A 17,534-nucleotide genomic window follows, 5' to 3' on the forward strand; every position below is an offset into this window, starting at 1 on the left:
AACAGCGTGATCTGGGCTACTTCTTCCCAAAAATGCAGAAACAAGTTCCAGAACAGATTAAAATTAGCTTGAAGCTACTGTCTTAGCTTCCTTCTTTTATTCTGTAAAAAATAAGAGCTCTTACAAATAAATTATTAGGAAAAGGCTTGAGCTGAAACAATCAGTCAATCTGCACTATTTGATAATCAATTAAGTGATTTTTTAGCAACGTTACCAAATATTCTCTGTTTCCAGCTTCTCTAATGGGAAGATGAGTAATCCTACAAGGATTTATATAATTGTTGACGAATATTTGTCTGTTTATAGGACAAAGCAGAACATTTGAAGGCATCACTTTGGACTTCATAGACTAAAACATTAATCAATTAATCGAGAAAATATTAGGCAGATTAATTGATAGTGTTAGTTTTTAGCTCCTCTTGATTAATCAACTTATTTAAAAACAGTAAATAGAGTTATCTATTAGCCTATACCTTTAATGAATGCTTGTATTTTATTCTTTTTTCTTTGTAAAGAGCTGATACATCACTATATAGACACTTAAAATAGTTTCATCAACAGCCATACTGTTCGTGTCTTCATCCAGCCAAGCACGCAATATGCCCCCCATTGTTATCCCATACAGCTGAGTGTTATCTTAATGCAATAATAACCATGGGGGTCCCTTTCAACAAAACAACTCTGTACAACAGCCTGCGCTCCTTCCCCAGGCAGCGCCGGAAGCGCACGGAGCCGCTCACCTTCTGCACCTGTCCCACAGGAGCCGAGCAGCAGCGAGGCGATCAGCGCAGTAATCCCAGCGAGTCTTTTACTCCCCAGAGGCATGTTGAAGCGACAGGATGCTGCAGAGTATAATCCCGCCTGTCGGAGGACAGACAGTCCGTCCTCCTCCTCCTCTTCTCCTCGCCTCTCCTGTTTGCTGCTTTCCTCTCCTCTCCTCCAGCTCCGCTCCGGTGCGCTGCGCTGCGCTGCAGTAGCCCTGCTGCCACAGTGTGGATGGGGGCCGGCCGGTACCCGGTGGGGAGGAGGAGGATGCTCTCACGCCGCCTGCCCTCCGTCAAGTGATGGAGAGAGGAGAAGGAGCAAGTAAAACAGGAGGGAGGGCTTTTACTAGACTGTCGCAGGTCCGAGTCCAGCGCACCGCCCCCCTCACTGAGATCCTGGAGACGCACGGAGTTCCTACACTGATTTAGTTTTATTACAGCACAGTGAGAGCATGTGGCTGACTGCTGTTGCGAAGTTGTAATTCTTCCCTGCATGGGACCAGAGATGCCGCGGATAAACTCTTATATCCAGCTTTTCTTTGAGGCATCAGATGAAACAGTTTGAACAGATATGGTGGCCGCGCACCAGATAATTTGCGTCTGAAAATATATATTATTTTAACTGGTAGCTGTGATGCCTCATGAGGATCACCACTGACACTGGAGTCAAGATCCCCTCCAGACATGACACCTGCTTTGCATAATAATTTCCGCTCTATAAGGTTTTTCCACAAAAAGAGTTAAATAACTTAGTTAAAAATTACATCTATACCTCCTCTGTCATTGAAAACATAAACTTTGAATATGCGAGACTGTTGGATGCAACATGGCTCTGTCTGAAAAGTCCGTAATTGACAGCTATTTTCAATAATCGTTTTACTCATTTTTAAGGAAAAATGCCAAACATTTGCTGGTTGCAGCGTCTCAAATGTGAGGATTTGAAGCATTTATGTATCACGCATGATAGTAAACCGAATCTCTGGATTTTGGACTGTTGATCCGACAAAACAAGACATTTGAAGACATCACTCTGGGATCTAAAAAATTATTGGAGGCATTTTTCAATATTACACACATAATTGATTTCCATACTAGTTGTGATGTCACAAAATCACACTTGTATGTGCATGTCTTAAACCCACATTTAAGGAGAGAAACACAGAGAAACTTCCCCTCTTCCAGCGGTAAACTCTGCACAAACATGTTCTTCATGATGAAAGTCAAACATCCAAGTGAAGTAACAATAAGTAAAACACGTTCGGCCTTTTGGAGCTCATCATCAATCATCGTTTTGTTTGTACAATCAGTTTTGTTTGATATTTGTTTGAAAAGCTGTGGTCACTTGTGTGCATGCAAATATATTTGTATCTAAATTTGATTTAATTCTGATATACTTGAAGGGCATTAATAAAATAATGCCTTAAAAAGAGCCGTAATAAAAGCCATGACACAGAACAAACAGACCTCTCAGACATTCATTTTTGCTAAAGTTTAGTACCAAGGTCCTAAAAACAAAAATCATTCATAAGACATTAATGATCTTTGCTAAGCAAAGAGTCTGTATTGAAAAGCAGACTGAATAGATATTCATCTCAATGAGAGGTCAGCAGTGTATGCACTGCAGCTCCTCCTTTTCCTTCCTGAAATTCACTTTTAAAATCAGATTTTCCCCACAAATAACATCTTTACTGGAGAGAATCTTGGCTGCATCATTTCTAGGGAAGTACATTTTTAAATATTATTCCTCCAATTTTTCTGCCTTCATAGAAAATTAATAGTAAAGAGAGATGAGAAAGCTGATCGAAGGACTCAGAGAGCACAGGCTGGATGTGACCTGCAGATCTCGCAGCTACAATGCACTTCAGCCAAATAAAGACTATTTTTGACAACTGAAGAAACTGTCGCCTCTCAGCGCACAAACAGAGTCAATCCTCAGATCGATGAATATTCTAGTCTGACACACCTAATCAGTCATTTGATGTGGTAGACAGAGGTGAAATGCAAATTATGTTGTTTGGCACAAAGTACTAAAAACACTTTTATAATTATTCATGTTGTTTAAATTCAACATGAGATGTCCATAATCAATTAGTTCTGCATTTGTCTTCCAGGGTTACAAAGAGACATAATCAACTTTAGACAAACACCCACAAATGTCAGTCATTCACAGATACCTCCGGAAACACAAAGCCAAATATACCGCTGACCTTCAAGCCGGAGAGAAAGAGCAGCGGAGCTTTTGTTGTTCACTATGAATCTGTGGGAGCGGCAGTAGCTTAGCCTCGCTAGTGTTCACCCACACAACCTTTGATCCTTGCTCTCAACTGCGCGCTGTTTCTCATGAAGGTCATGTGTTGCTGGCTGCTAGCACAATCTCTCTTTGATGAGGGTCTTTTCAGAGGTGGGCACAGTAATAAAGAAATTAATATCATTCTTGTGTAACGACTCAGATATGATGTGTTTTTCACCAACACATCACATCCTGGATCACAGGCCCCAATAAAAAAACTGCAACTATGTAATAGCTGCTTCACTGCCAGTGTCACAGGGAATCTATATATATATATATATATATATATATATATATATATATATATATATATATATATATATATATATATATATATATATATATATATAAGATAAATATTCTAACTGGCAGGCACATGTAAGCCCATAAACGCTTTTGTCGGATGACATGTATGAATCTTTTCAAGCATACCTTCACCTTAACAAGTATTTATACCTGCAAGTTTTCTGATCTGGCACTTCTATTGGTAGGAAAACCACAAAACAGGCCTGTGTCTTAAAACCAAATTTACTAATTTAAGTGTTTTCTGACACCTCTATGGTTGAGGTTAGGTTCAGTTTAATAATGGGTTACAGATTGGGAAAGAAGTGGTAGAAAAAGCTTTTTTTTCTTTTTTAATATAAACTTTTAGCAATCGAGTCATGCTGTTGTTTTTTGGTGAGGAGTGTCTCAATATGGTTTTGTGTATTAAACACAAGAGGACCCAACTAACAGCAGTAATAGTTGCTCCTCTGAATGACCACTACCTTTGAAGTGGTGTATGTGTTAAAGTAATGAGGGAGGGGGGAGTTTATGTTTTGAAGCAATAGTGAAATAAGTGCAGTCTCAGCTCACCTAAATAAAATAGCATAATGTGGACAAAGTAAAGAAATTTACATACAATTTGCATATGCATGAGCCTACAGGTGCAAAGAGGCTTATTTTGGCGTAAATCCACTCTGCATGGCTCCGTGTACCTGCTCTACTGTACCCCCTGAAATGAACACTAACAAGACTTCAGCGCTGAGCAAGAATGAGCCGCACACCACCCGCTTCATTTCCCCACTGATACAGTGTACTGCCAACGCTGATGAAGCTGCTGTATGATCATATTCAACAAAGCATGCACGGTAAGGAATGATAACTGGCAGCAGAAATGAGAGGCGGCACGTGTTCATATGCAGTAAAGGAGGGACAGCAGAGAGGTGATAGATGAGAAGAAGCACTGCGATGTGAGACAGCAGGTAATATCAACATACAGTAGAGGAGGGACAGGGTCTTACACACACACACACACACACACATATACTATGACTATTACCTCTCAGTGCCTCACCAACTGACAGCACATAAAGGAATCAGTGGACTATGTAAAGGCAATATTTGCTGTCTAAAAACAGAAAAGGAGGAAGATGTGCACAACCACAGTAGATATATTCCAAAAATACAAAACTGATGAATATCTACTGAATTCATTGGCTTCCAGAAATTCTTATTTCACTCCGTAGGTGCACTGCAAGAGTAGTTTATTAGTAGTTCTTCACCTTAATGTTCATTGTTAAGGGGAAGAGTTCATGAGTTCACCGGTGCCGCATAGCAAGCACCACACTGGTAACACTTTCTATTCCAACTCAGTAATAACAAACTGATAAGGGGGTAATCTCTTTGGAACAACAGAATATAGGGTTAATACCATGACATAACCTTATGATATCTTGGTAATAACAATACCATGGTATGATAAGGGTTTATTTTCTGTAATAGGGTAATAGTAGGGTAAAAACAGATGAGTAATCCTACAAAGAACATCTAAATAAGGCTCTAAATAATCTAAGTAATAAAACATGGCACCTTATTAACCTAGAAACACCCTCAATAGGAAACATACAAAACAACAAGAAGCAAAAATGAAAAAATTATAAAAATACTATAAAAACTTGAAGAAAGACACCTGATCATCCTTGACAACATGCGTGATCCCTGTGTGAAAGGTTTTATGATCCATTCAGAGTGCTGCGGTTAAGGAGTTCTACATATCGATCCCCCAAATAGAGCAAGACGTCTGTCCAAAGGAGATTTTACAAAAGGACACCTTAAAAGGCACTGAGCCAGAAAACCTGAAGGTTTCAATTTAAGCACCTTAGGAGCCTGGTTATGTCTGACCAGTATCCCTGCGAATTATGTTCATACTTTTCACTTCCTGTCACAAACCAACAGTTAAAGCTTCCTTTTTTCAACCATAACCACAAATGTTTCCTAACCTTTACACAACTCAGACTTTATTTAACGTTAACACAGTCTTTTCCACGCCTTAACAACAAAAGGAAATTAAATTTGGGAAGTACGATTACTCACTTTTTTGCCAATAATGAAACGAGAAGATCGATTACAGGGAATACAATTCAGGGTTTTGCAAAATCTTTCTGTCTGGTGACAGGAATGAATTATGTCAGCATCGATCTGATCATGTTCAATAAACACAGGATGAGATCTTATTATCCGTTGCGGCTGGATTGTGGTGGATGGATGACACAAAAAAAGTTTTCAGGTGGACACACTCCTTCCTTGACGTTTTGTTGATTAGCCCACAACATCTCTGGAGGATTCGATAGCAAATTCTGGTGTCCTAGAGTCAACCCCTACTGCGTCTTCCTAACCTGTTGGTAAGTTATTTCAAGGCCTCGCAAGCATCCCGACACCACCTTCCTGCTGCCTCTGAAGCAGCCTCCAGGCCTGTCGCAGGTTCTGGCCTTTGATCCCCAAGTCTCATATGAGTCTGGTGGTAGAAGTTGACACAAGAATATTAAGAAATTAGATGATATGATCAAAACCTAGAGAAGAAGTTATTCACTGCCCTCTGCCCCTGGTTAAAAATGTCAAGTCTGTTTCACCTGTAATCACACGTAACAGTGATGTCGGGATGTACCTTGAAGTGCACTTCTACATCCCTGCAGCAAGGAAAGAAAGACTCTCAGCTGCTGCTACACTGCTTTTTTATCAGCATTTAGCTTCTTGAGAACATGGGCAGTATTTTGATCTTTTCAGCTTCCTATCAAACATTTTTATCGCGTGATGACGTATCCTCATCGTTAGAGGCTTGATTATTGTGGAAGACCAAGAAATTGCACAATAACTTAAGTTTGAAAAAAGTCATGAAAAAAGGAAAAGTAGTTGCAGCGTGAATCATAAACAGTCTGTGATGAGTGTAAACATACAATAAATAAAAATAAAACATTGACAGAGGAAATCTTACAGGGCTTCGGGGTTAATTAGTCGTTAATGCTCTCTCCTCATCTCTCTCCGCCTGTCTGTCTCGATCTGTTTTTATCCGTCTTCACTTACCAACGTTGGTCCCTCAAGGACTTTGCTCTTCCTCTGCCTATAAAACACTTGTGAGGCGGAGAAAACACCTCGGAAAATGCAGACAAACTCTCCTTCAATACGACATTGTGTCATAGAGGGGAACATAATGTCGCCCTCATCAACCTCCTCCTCCTGTGAAAAGCGAAATTGAAAATTGGATTGATGCTATTTGTCCTCTTGATTATTTGTTGCCGTATCTGAAAGATCTGTTGAAATTGCCTTACAATTGCACAGAATGTGAAACCATTCTGCAGCGGAGGTGTGAGGAAAGTAATTTCTCGCACATTGTGCAATTGCATCTTCTCATCTCAGCCGGCTGACTTGTTCCCTCATCTTTTAAATGTTACCATGAAAATATCTCCCATTCTACTATGAATACAAACATTTTTTTTTCTTACTGTTATACTTATTGTTTCCTCTGTTTCAAATGCAGCTTTTAATTAAAAATTAAACTCAAAATGTTAAAGGAAACTGATTTTTAAATAGTTTGAAGGAATACAAACAAGTGCAGTTACAGGAAAATCAGTCATTTGCAATAAAAAAAAAAAAAGCATTTCATGTCCAGAAAAGTGTTAGACCAATTTTAAAACAGTCCGCTCTCTGTAAGCTCAGCTGGTTCGCTCTCCTTTGGGCCGAGTGCAGAGATTAGCCCTGGTGACAGGAGGAAGCAGGCTGCAGCTTGATCTGAAGGTGTAGAGACAGTAAGTGGTGCCGGTGCTCATATCAGATCTGTGATCACGTCTGAATTAACACATTTGTACGGGTTTTTGTTCTGCAGATTGGAGTTTTAGTCATGCTTACGTTCTCAGAGGCAGAGCTGCTCTGGAGGGAGAGAGTCAAACCTCAATAAAAAAAAGGCAAAGAAGTGAAGGCTTCCTGGCTTGGTAATAAGTCCCAGTGAAAAATACAAGACGGCAGAGAGGTAATATCATGATACAGCTGACTGTAAAAAGACATATTTCTCTTGCGATAGTTGTTGAATGTTTAATGGATTCCTGTGTTTAACAAGGAGATGTTCTGTTTCCCATTTAATGTGTGGAAATGTTTATCTGATTTAATGAAGGAGGCTGAATCAAGTTGTTAGTAATTTCTTGACTCACGTTACAGAAACTCTTCCTGTTTCTGCATAGAGGTCAGAGGTCAGGTAGGCAGCAGAGCAGCAGTCCTGGAACTGACAAAGATTCAAGAAGCTTTATTCAGATCTTCATAACAATTAATAAACAAATAAAACTTTATTTGCATAGCACACTTGTCACAAAGTAACAAAGTGCTTTACAGGGATGCAAACAATAAAAAGCAAATAAAAACTATAAAAATCATAAAACACAAGAACGATGAAAATAAAGTAAAAAAAAGTGAAAGAAAAGAGAGAATCATAAAGGGAGAATGCTTTGAAAGAAGTTGAAAGTGTGGGTCATAACTTAAACCTCCACCTCCTCCTGATGTGGTATTTCATATTTTAACTAAGATGATTTTAACTAAGATTTAAAGTTCATGTTAGCACATTAACTCTCTAACCAGAATCCTCGTCACTGCTCAGATTCTTTGAAAGCATTCTCCCTCAAACAGCAGTACTTTTTCCCACCAAATCTTAAAAGTATAACCATTTGTTATAAATGGTCATTCCTTGACATGTGTGTATCTGACTGAAACAAAACACTACCCTATTGTCACCTTATAAAATATTTGTGGTGAACGTGCTAGAAAACAGTTGCCTATTTACACATCTAGCAGATATGGAGCAACGTTAGCATTCACTAGGAGCCACCTGACAGATGTAAATACAATATTCACCCTCTTTGTATCTGGCTCTTTAGCTGCTAAATACTCCGCTATGTTCACTAATTTTGTCTGTCTGCTGTTTAGTGTTGGGCAGGTAGTTCACTACTAAAGCTTTTTCACCGATAGCAGCCGCCTACGTCCAGAAAACTAAACTGATGAGAGCAGTGAGAGTGAACCAAAACAGTAAAGTTACAGGCATTAAAACCAAAACAGTGAGCTGAAAGACACTTCTTAGAGCTGTGGGAATTTGATAAAAAAAAAATTCTAAATAGTGCAGCTTTAATTTTAAGTACTCTTGTAGAAAGACGTTTTTTCCAAATTTAGTACACTTAATTTCTTTGATTTCTCAATAAAGTTTGAATATGTTCTTTGTCTCCAAATCGATGTCAGCAGCAGGAATAAGGATCGACTGTTAGAATCCATTCCTGTCTTACCTGCCGTTAGCTCTAGTTAGCATATTGTGCAAATGAGCCTCGGCAGTCTGTGAAAATAATTGCCTCATTTATCCAGACATCCGCTTCACTTTGATATTGAAATCTTTTTTTGGACATTAATATGTAAACAGATGCATGCACACACATTTAAACTCCCCTGTGCAATCACACACACACACACAAACACACACACGCACACACACACTGAGAGATGTGCACACACAAACACACACAGGATTCCTTCAACAGCACAATACGCTGCTCTCTAACATTAATCCAGTCAAAGTTACCATTAGATTTCAGACCAGTGCGTCCAGTCCAGTAATGTCAGCTCCCCCCACTGGGCCTCGCCTGATAACATCCCTTCAACAGAGGAGAAGAGTAGAAAGATGCTCTTTTTTGTGAATCAGGCAACAAGAGGTAACTTTTTAATGGAGTACATGTCACCGTGCTGTTCATCATGAGCGTTATGAAAGAGGAAAAGATGGGTGGGGTTGGTGGTTTCAGGCGGGTGGGGGGGGGGGGGATGACACATTCATGCAGGTTTTGGGTTTAAAAATCTGGAGAGACAAGGAATTTTTGCTGAAGCATACAGTTTGCATCAATTTCAATTATGTCTCTTATCTCTAGTTTGAGAGTGTATAGTTTTAGCGGGCTCATTTACATTTCGTTTTTCACTCTGAATTTCGGAACATATTTGATATGGAGTTAGCGAGAATGTAATATTCATGGCTGAACATTTGAACACAGCACATTTAACTCAGGAATTTTCAGCAGTTACGTGTCAGTTGATTCACTGTCTGAATATTGATAGAAAATGGAGGTTATTTCACCCCGGTGTCTTTTATGGTCGGGTTCAGCTGATATGAGATGATGAAATTTCATATCAGCTTATAATGGTGACCGTGCCTATCATCATAATTGGACTTGCTCAGGGGCAAATAGTGAGAGCGTGTGGTTGCGCTGGACTGCTCCCAGGTGTAATTGTATGTAACTCGGGCTGAAAAGGTAAAGGTGAAGCTTCCTCGTACAAATAAAATTATCTAAAAGTGAAGATAACATCTTATAATCAACATTTGTCAATTTTTTCCAGTTTGCTCACATTCTACTACAGCAAATCAACTGGCAGTGTCAGCTGATGGGAATAATTTGAGATTTCAGTGTGGACCTATCCAGCCACTATTCCTGATATGATGGTTTAATTTGCTGCTAAATGAAATCAATCATTTGGCTTTGCAGCTGCTCCTGAGTCACTCTCCTGAGCCTCGTTTTTTTTTTTTTTTTTTTCTGTGTGCTTCTATTTATTTCATAAACCAAACAGAGCCAGCAAAGTGATCAATGCACTCTTCCTCTAACTTTCGATACATAGCATCTGCTGCTGGATTCTGTGGGATTTTGGCAGGCCATTTGGCTGGAAAAAAAATATTCAGTGTCTCAATTGCTGCAAGCTCTTGGAAGAACTTCAACATGCCTTAGTTGTATTATTCATCCATTTTCCAAAACTACTTACTCCTGTCCAGGGTCACATGGAGTTGGAGGCCTATCCCAGCATGCACTGGGTGGAAGGAGGAGATATACATGCACACCTATGGGCAGTCAGTTATTATTTATTATCATTATTTTATTGATGTCCAGTAATCCAGGTGTAAGCTTCTGGGAAATTGTATAACATTTTGGCCAGAACGGCTGTGAAGGTTTAGTCAGCAGGCGGAGAGCTGCTTCACGTCTCTGCCCAGTCACCCTTGTAATGAAAACAAACACAGCCTCAAGCTGTTACTTATGAGACTGGATTTATAAAGCAAGGTCAGACACGAAAACAGAAAACAACGGTCTATAAAAGTGATATCAGTATTCATGTTTCCTCTGGCACATGTGTCTAATATTACAGGTTTACAAACAACACCTCTCTTAATCCTATTTGTTCATCTTCCAGGGCTTCTCCTGATCTTCTCCTCAGCTTCATTCATTATTGGCTTATCTATTATTATTATCATCATTATCTTATTATTATCTAATATAATTAATCATTTTAAAGTAAAACTCATTATTTTGGATGAGGCCATAAGCCTCCTGTGGCTGACAGACAGAAACATTGTTGGGTTGATTCACGACCTGACAGCACGACTCTGCATGCGTGAGATCATCATCTCTGTTAATATCATTACAAACACTCATCGTCTGATAACCACACACGCGCACACACACACACACACAAAACAGCTGTTTTTGCAAAAATCCCAGCGATAATAAGCAGCTCTTCAATTACCCTCAATGTAAAGTGAGTAGTGTTTTGTATCAGCTGGACAGTTGAATCTGAATGTTTCACTCTCCCCCTCCAGAGACGGTTAATGGTGCTGATATGACTTTAAGCCCCTTCAGGGATTACTACAAACACCAGTTTTCTTTCTGTTAAGCTGGTATTAATTCCATATTTAAGTGCCTGTGTTATACTACTGTAATAACTGTATGCAGGCTGTTTCTATGCAATCAGAGAGGCATAACATCCATTTAACCACAGTAAGATAATATCCTCACAGTAACTGTCACATTCCTGGCTTTCACTCTTTTTTTATTCATTTCACCTACTTCATTAAAGGATTGTTTAAAGGAAATTCATCAGAGTCTATCCTCCGTGTGGCTGGAAAGCAGCAGCTCTGCTTGAGTTACACTGATCGTTAAAGGGACAGAAGAACAATTGTACGTCTCACAAATCATCAGTAATTAACTGTTGGCATCATGGTGTTTCCAATCAGAGATTTGTTAAATAGACAAATTACCTGCCTTTATTTGTCTAGGTTTGTTAGTTTAAGTAATGAATTTTTTTAGTCGTGCTACCAGTGTGGCTTGAGGGATGGCAATGTCGGTCCTCACTGAAATAACTGTCAATCAATTTAAAAAAAATGAACTAATTAATCGCACAATTTGCTGTGATTAATTGCTTACTTTCTTCTTAAGCTTGTAATGATGGACATTAAAATGTAAACTGAATTAATGTAGAATCAACACCAAAGAAGTGAATTCAAATACTATTGTTGAATAGTGTCTTTTTAACTCTGAACTGAGATTCTCTGTTAACAACAGATTTCTAATAAAACCATCAAGGCCTTTGACTGTCAGCTTGAAAGGCATATTTCTTATATGCACTGACAGAAATATTAACAAAACACAGGCCTTTAAAGTGCCAATTGAATTTTAAAACTATCAAGGCCAACAAATTAAGATATCAGCTTAGAAATATAAATGATAATTAACAACAATAAATGTGTCCCATGTGTGCCAGTTTAATTTCAACAAAGGTCTACAATAGTCCATGCAAATATGAAAAAAGTACAAGGAAAGATTGTAATTGGAAGACAGAGAGAGAGAGTTCAAAGGGAGCCCTTTTCCCTTGCCAAAATGTAGCCTAACTTTGGAGCATTATGAAGCCCCCTTACCGACCAGCTACCATGACATAGTTGGTACCGATGGATGCCTTAAGTTGTCTAGTTTTATATAGCACCAGTATCTCACTCTAGCTCTATAACTGAGCCCTCTACAGTCTCTGAAAGACAGTAATGTGTTAATTGCATTAATTATTTTTAATGCATTAAATATTTTGAGAGTGTTAATTTTGACAGCACTAATCTCTTGGTACAGACATTCATGTCCCCCTCTGGATGAATTGTATTAACTTCTGTGATCCCTTGACCTTCCATCTAGAGCCATCATCAGGTTAAAATTTAAATTCATCCGGTTCTTTGGTTCGTGACCAAATACCTGCAAACTAATGACATTTCCAGCCTCAGCTGCACTTTCTGTTTAGCGTTAATTAGCAAATGTAAGCATGCAATTCATGTTACAACCTGGCCTGAGGGAAACCCTGGGGAAATGTGAAAATGAGACTCCCTTCTTCCCAGCTCCCAAGAAACCACCAGTAACGAGAATTACAGCAATTTTGTTTATTTCACACAATTTGTCTGTTGTTTAAGGACAAAACAACAGACAAATGGAACTAAATTAATCAACCTAAAAGAACTTATTCAAAACAAAAGTAAAAAAAAAACCCCAACACATCTCTTACCTAAAACTTCTAGCTTAGAAAAAAAGGAGAACAGTGATTAAACAAAATTGCTACCAAGCCCCACAGATCCAGAGGCCTTTAAAAACCTCTAGTTTTCAGGCTGGAACCAATCAGCTACCTGGAACAACACACAATCACACAATCACTCTCGCAGCCAGTCTGTTGATTTCACTCATCCGCATCCCAGTATGCCAAGCACACAGGAGCCGTTTAGCTCAAACTTGCAGAGTACGCCAACTGGTTGGGTTGGACTGAGGTCGAATCACATTCCCACAGCAAACAAACCGCTCCAGAGTTGGTTTGGGACTGGACAGAGACCACTTCCTCAAAGGGTCTCGGTGCGGTTGTTTTGGTCCACACCTGAGTATGATTGCTGTTTTCAGATCAAGGAGGGAAACAAACCACAGTTCGATTCACTTGGACTAAACAAGACAGGTTTGAAAACGCCTTTAGTAAATCAGGAGCTATATACACACAGATTATGGGCACCACTTTTAAATAAAACCCCAAATAATATGCATTTTTACAATTCTATCTACCTAAAGTCTGTCTCCCCAACTTGCTATATATAATCCAGTTTGCTGGATTTGTATCTACTTGCAGCAAACCAATATGTAAACTGTTACTAGTATATTTATTTAAGTTTAATTTGCAATATGAAGCTGGCTCTCAACCCTCAGAGCAAGAGTGTTATGTAAGGTGGTACAGTATATTCTCAGCAAGATGCATGAAGATAGTCAGAAATTCAGGTGGATACACAAACACACCCACACAAGCTGACAGAAAGACAGATGCCCAGACAGACATGTCAAGGGAGGATAAATATAGGTCTCGCATCCCGAGCAGATGGAGGCTGACAGGGTTTGACATGAACCCACATGACATTGGCGCTGCAGGACTCTGCTCATTTGTCAGCCGCAGCCTGGGCTGAACATCACTGGCAAACCTGAGGGGACGATAAGGAGGTCCCACGACCACAGAGAGGCTGCTACTGCTGGTCAGCATCCCACCAACAGCTCCAGTCTCATCTAATCTTTCCCGCTGTTGAGCAGAAGTTTGGGGAGCAAATAGATAAAAAGTCAGGGTGAAGATGATGAAGAGGTTCTGGTGTTAACTCAGACCCACTTTGTGATTTAGGGTGACAAAAGTGTATTTTTAAATATAAGTAATGAATCTCACTTGTCAGGGTCAGGGGTTGAGAGTTAGATGACACTTTTGTAACCACATGTAGATGACGACATTATTTATATTTATCTCTTTGCTTGAGTTTAAGTTGGTTCAAGGTTTGTATAAAACAAATTTGACTAGCTAAGGTGCTTGTTGTCTCAATGAGACTTCAGCTGATATTAAAGAATGAGGGATATGTCTGGGGTATGTGTTGTAATTACCTTGAGTCAAATAATGTTAAAAGAAATAAACCAAAAGAGAAGCAGCAAGGTTTTCTGTTGCTGTTACAAATGATTTTTCGGTGCTCCAAAAGTAATGAGAACTGCAGCTTTAAAATGAACAAACCACAAGAGTTTGCTTTTCACAAAACCTTAAGCATAGGTTGTTTTCAGTGTTTTATCAAATGTCCAGTGCTCCAATGCCTCCACCACTTTCCAAGCGGAATATGAACTCAACCACACAATGCGTCCTCCAAAAGTTGAATGTTGTAAAGGCACAAACAGCCTAACAGTACATAACTAATGCTATGTGGGCTTTTTGAAAAAGGGGGAAAAAACATCTTGTATTTGGCTATACAGGGCTACATGCTCTGGTCAGCATACCAAGAAAGTTGACATCTCCTAGCAGCGCCGGCTTTTTGATGTCAGTTAACGCTCACTCAGAGGCCTGCAGCTAAGACTATGTCTACATTAAACTAGCTAATTTCTAAAATTCACCTGATGTATGAGCCAAAAAAGTTTTAGTTTTACTTCCCAGAGTGCCGCCCACTGAATATGCACAGTAGTGTTTCTCCAGCTCGGTCCATAGACTTTACATTGGGATGACGTCACAGACTTCGCTTTTCTAGGTTTGTTGAAAGTTTTACAAATATAAAACCTTCATGGATCAAATATTCATAATACAAAGAGTAATAATTGACTCTGTTTGCAGTTGAAGGTGTCCTCTTAACACTTTTTCAGGTGTCTCTTATAACGGTGGTTTATGGGGAAAATGCTTTTTGAACCACAGGGGATTTTTTTTGCTGCAATACCACGAGTGACCACTGGGCAAATTTGGCAGCAAGGCTGAGCGGTGGCACGTATCCAGGTCTTATTCTATATCTATGCTCCGTCCACATTAAAACGCCAAAACAGGTAATTCTCCTCCTACTGGGCATGCGTGGAGGACAGATGAGCATGCCAGTCACAAAAACCAGCGAAGAAGAAACAATATACTATTTTTGTTTGCTGGCATTTTGTTTATTGCAAGCAGATTACAACAATTTCAGTGAGAGAAAGGTGGTAGATAGCTACGTTTAACTCTGAACAAGCTACCAAAGTAGACAATAAAGAAAACAACACTCGACCATCCGCCATTGTGTTTCTTCTTCTTCCTCTTCCAATGAAATGCTGCCCTACCATCTGTTCTGTCTCCGCCATGTCAGCATTTCTACAAAGCTCCACCAAGCTGGTGTTTTCAGATTTACACACTCTTGAGGCCGTTTTGGAGACGCTCAGTTTTCGAGGGAGAAAAATGCCATTTTAGTCTAGACTGAAGGCTTAGTGTGGACATGGTCTTAGACGTTTCCACTATAAATCCAAAAACACTCCATTGTTTTAGGGTTGGGGCCACATTCTCAAAAATGTACATTTCAAAACCAGCAGATGAAGTACAGTATCCATATATTTACCACTTGAATTATGTGAATAAAAATGTAATTTGGTTGAACTGACCCTTTAATCATAAAGAACAGTGAATGTTGGAGCATTAAATGTTTTCCTCAGTTATAAGGAGAAAGGAGTGTAACTGAAATTGAGTCCACCTTGACATACTGCACCATCCCCCTGCCCTCCAAAGGATCCCAATTGAGATTTACTATAAAGTCCCATTTCTGCCGAGAGAAAAGATTTCTATATTCCAGTGATCTCTCTATTTTTAAGGTGATGGATGGTTTGTTGGTGTTTACTCAGGCAAGGGAGAGAGAGCTAGAGGGGTCATGAAGCAGCGTTTGCCTCCTTTTTTGAATCTGCGAGCTACTGTATTCTTTTGGTTTTCAGAGACGGTTGTCGGCACCGCCGGGACGAAGAATGCGGATTGATCAGAGGCAGGAAATGGACTGTGTTAAATTGAAACAGACTGAAAAATTCTCCTATAATTATAACTGTGTTCAATTAGCCTTAACATGATTGCTGAAGGGACCAGGTGCTATGTGGTTCAAGTAAGAGCAGCTCAAGCGTGACAGTTGTTTCAGCACATAGATTTCACTTAGAGAAGCGTGTTTAACGACACCAAGGTATCAGAGGAAAAACACTGGAGCTCAAGCTGAACAGCGAGTCTGTCTCTAGCAAACCTGGACTTGTAGCTATTGAAAGCACAGGCTTCAAATGTATAAGACTGTTCAAATTTCACTCCAGTAAGTGTTTCACTCGGTTGACACTGATCTTTAGTGAATGAGCAAGAGGAACACATGTACTGCGCTGCTGTTTGAGCAGCGAGGATGAGGTGAAGCTCTTCAGAAAGCTGTGTGGTGTTGAGAGTGTTGTGGAGCGTGATATTAGGGCCACGCTTTCCCTCCAAGAGGCCTCCGAGCTGTAACGACCTGCGACCGTCACCAGTCCGGGAGCGATGACGGACAGGGTCTTTCAGCCAGAGCAAAACATAGAAAGTAAGTGGAGTGATAGAGCTGCTGTCCAAACAGACAGCCTTTATTATGAATTATGCTCATATTAAACAATTCTGCATTATTCTGATTTACACTCACTGGCATACCTTCAGTGTCGATGAAGGAAAAGTATCATCATCAATCTACCTGACCATGGTGGCAAGGGGAGCTCTTAGCCTCCCTTTATCGCTGGGCGTGTTGGTTTCAATTAAGGACTTTGTGGTTGTTGCTCTTCTCACACTGTGGTGAGCAGAGCAACAGAAGGAGCTTTTTCTGGATATTTAGCAGTGTGCAGAATCCTTGTTTGTTTTCATGATGACACTAATAAACCATAACGCTGATGAGGTTATCAGCTGCCCAAAATTCATAGAGACAGACTGAAAGAAGATCGTTCCAAACTGATGCACCATTTAACATGACATCATCAGACAATAACCTAATGTAAATAAATCATTTTCATTAACTTCAATATAATTCAACTTTAAGTGGCTGTAAATTCTATTTTTATTATAACAATGCATGAAATGACAATGTGTAATATGTCGGGCATGGCTCATAGTGATCAGTGACTCTGCAGGCTTTACAGAGCTTTATAGTGAGGTTCAGTCATTGTTTAGTTGTCTGCTGGATGTGGAAATGAGCAACTGTTTGCTAAAAAGTTCAACATATCAACTTGAAAGCTGATGATATGTCATTTACAACTTGTTTCCACTGCCCCCAAGTTGCCCAAAAAAAATCAGCCATTGCAGGTTTAAAACTCCTAGTTTTTATTCTCAGACTCAGTTCTTTTTACTTAAAGTCTTCTGACTTGAAATGATCATTTGAATGAAAACTGTAGAGCGTTCAATCTCACACAATTAGCGCATTAGCAGACCTCCCAGCATGCATGGTTTGAGGTTAAAACTCTTTCTGCCTTGTAGGTTGAAGAAAACATACATGATGGAAACTTGCTCTGTGTCGTTTAATACATGTTTAGCTAAGCTATGATTAAAAACAAATCTCATGAGCAGGGTATGAACAAATTATTCAAGTT

The sequence above is a fragment of the Thunnus albacares genome, chromosome 9 (assembly GCF_914725855.1).
Source record: "Thunnus albacares chromosome 9, fThuAlb1.1, whole genome shotgun sequence".
Taxonomy (NCBI): domain Eukaryota; kingdom Metazoa; phylum Chordata; class Actinopteri; order Scombriformes; family Scombridae; genus Thunnus; species Thunnus albacares.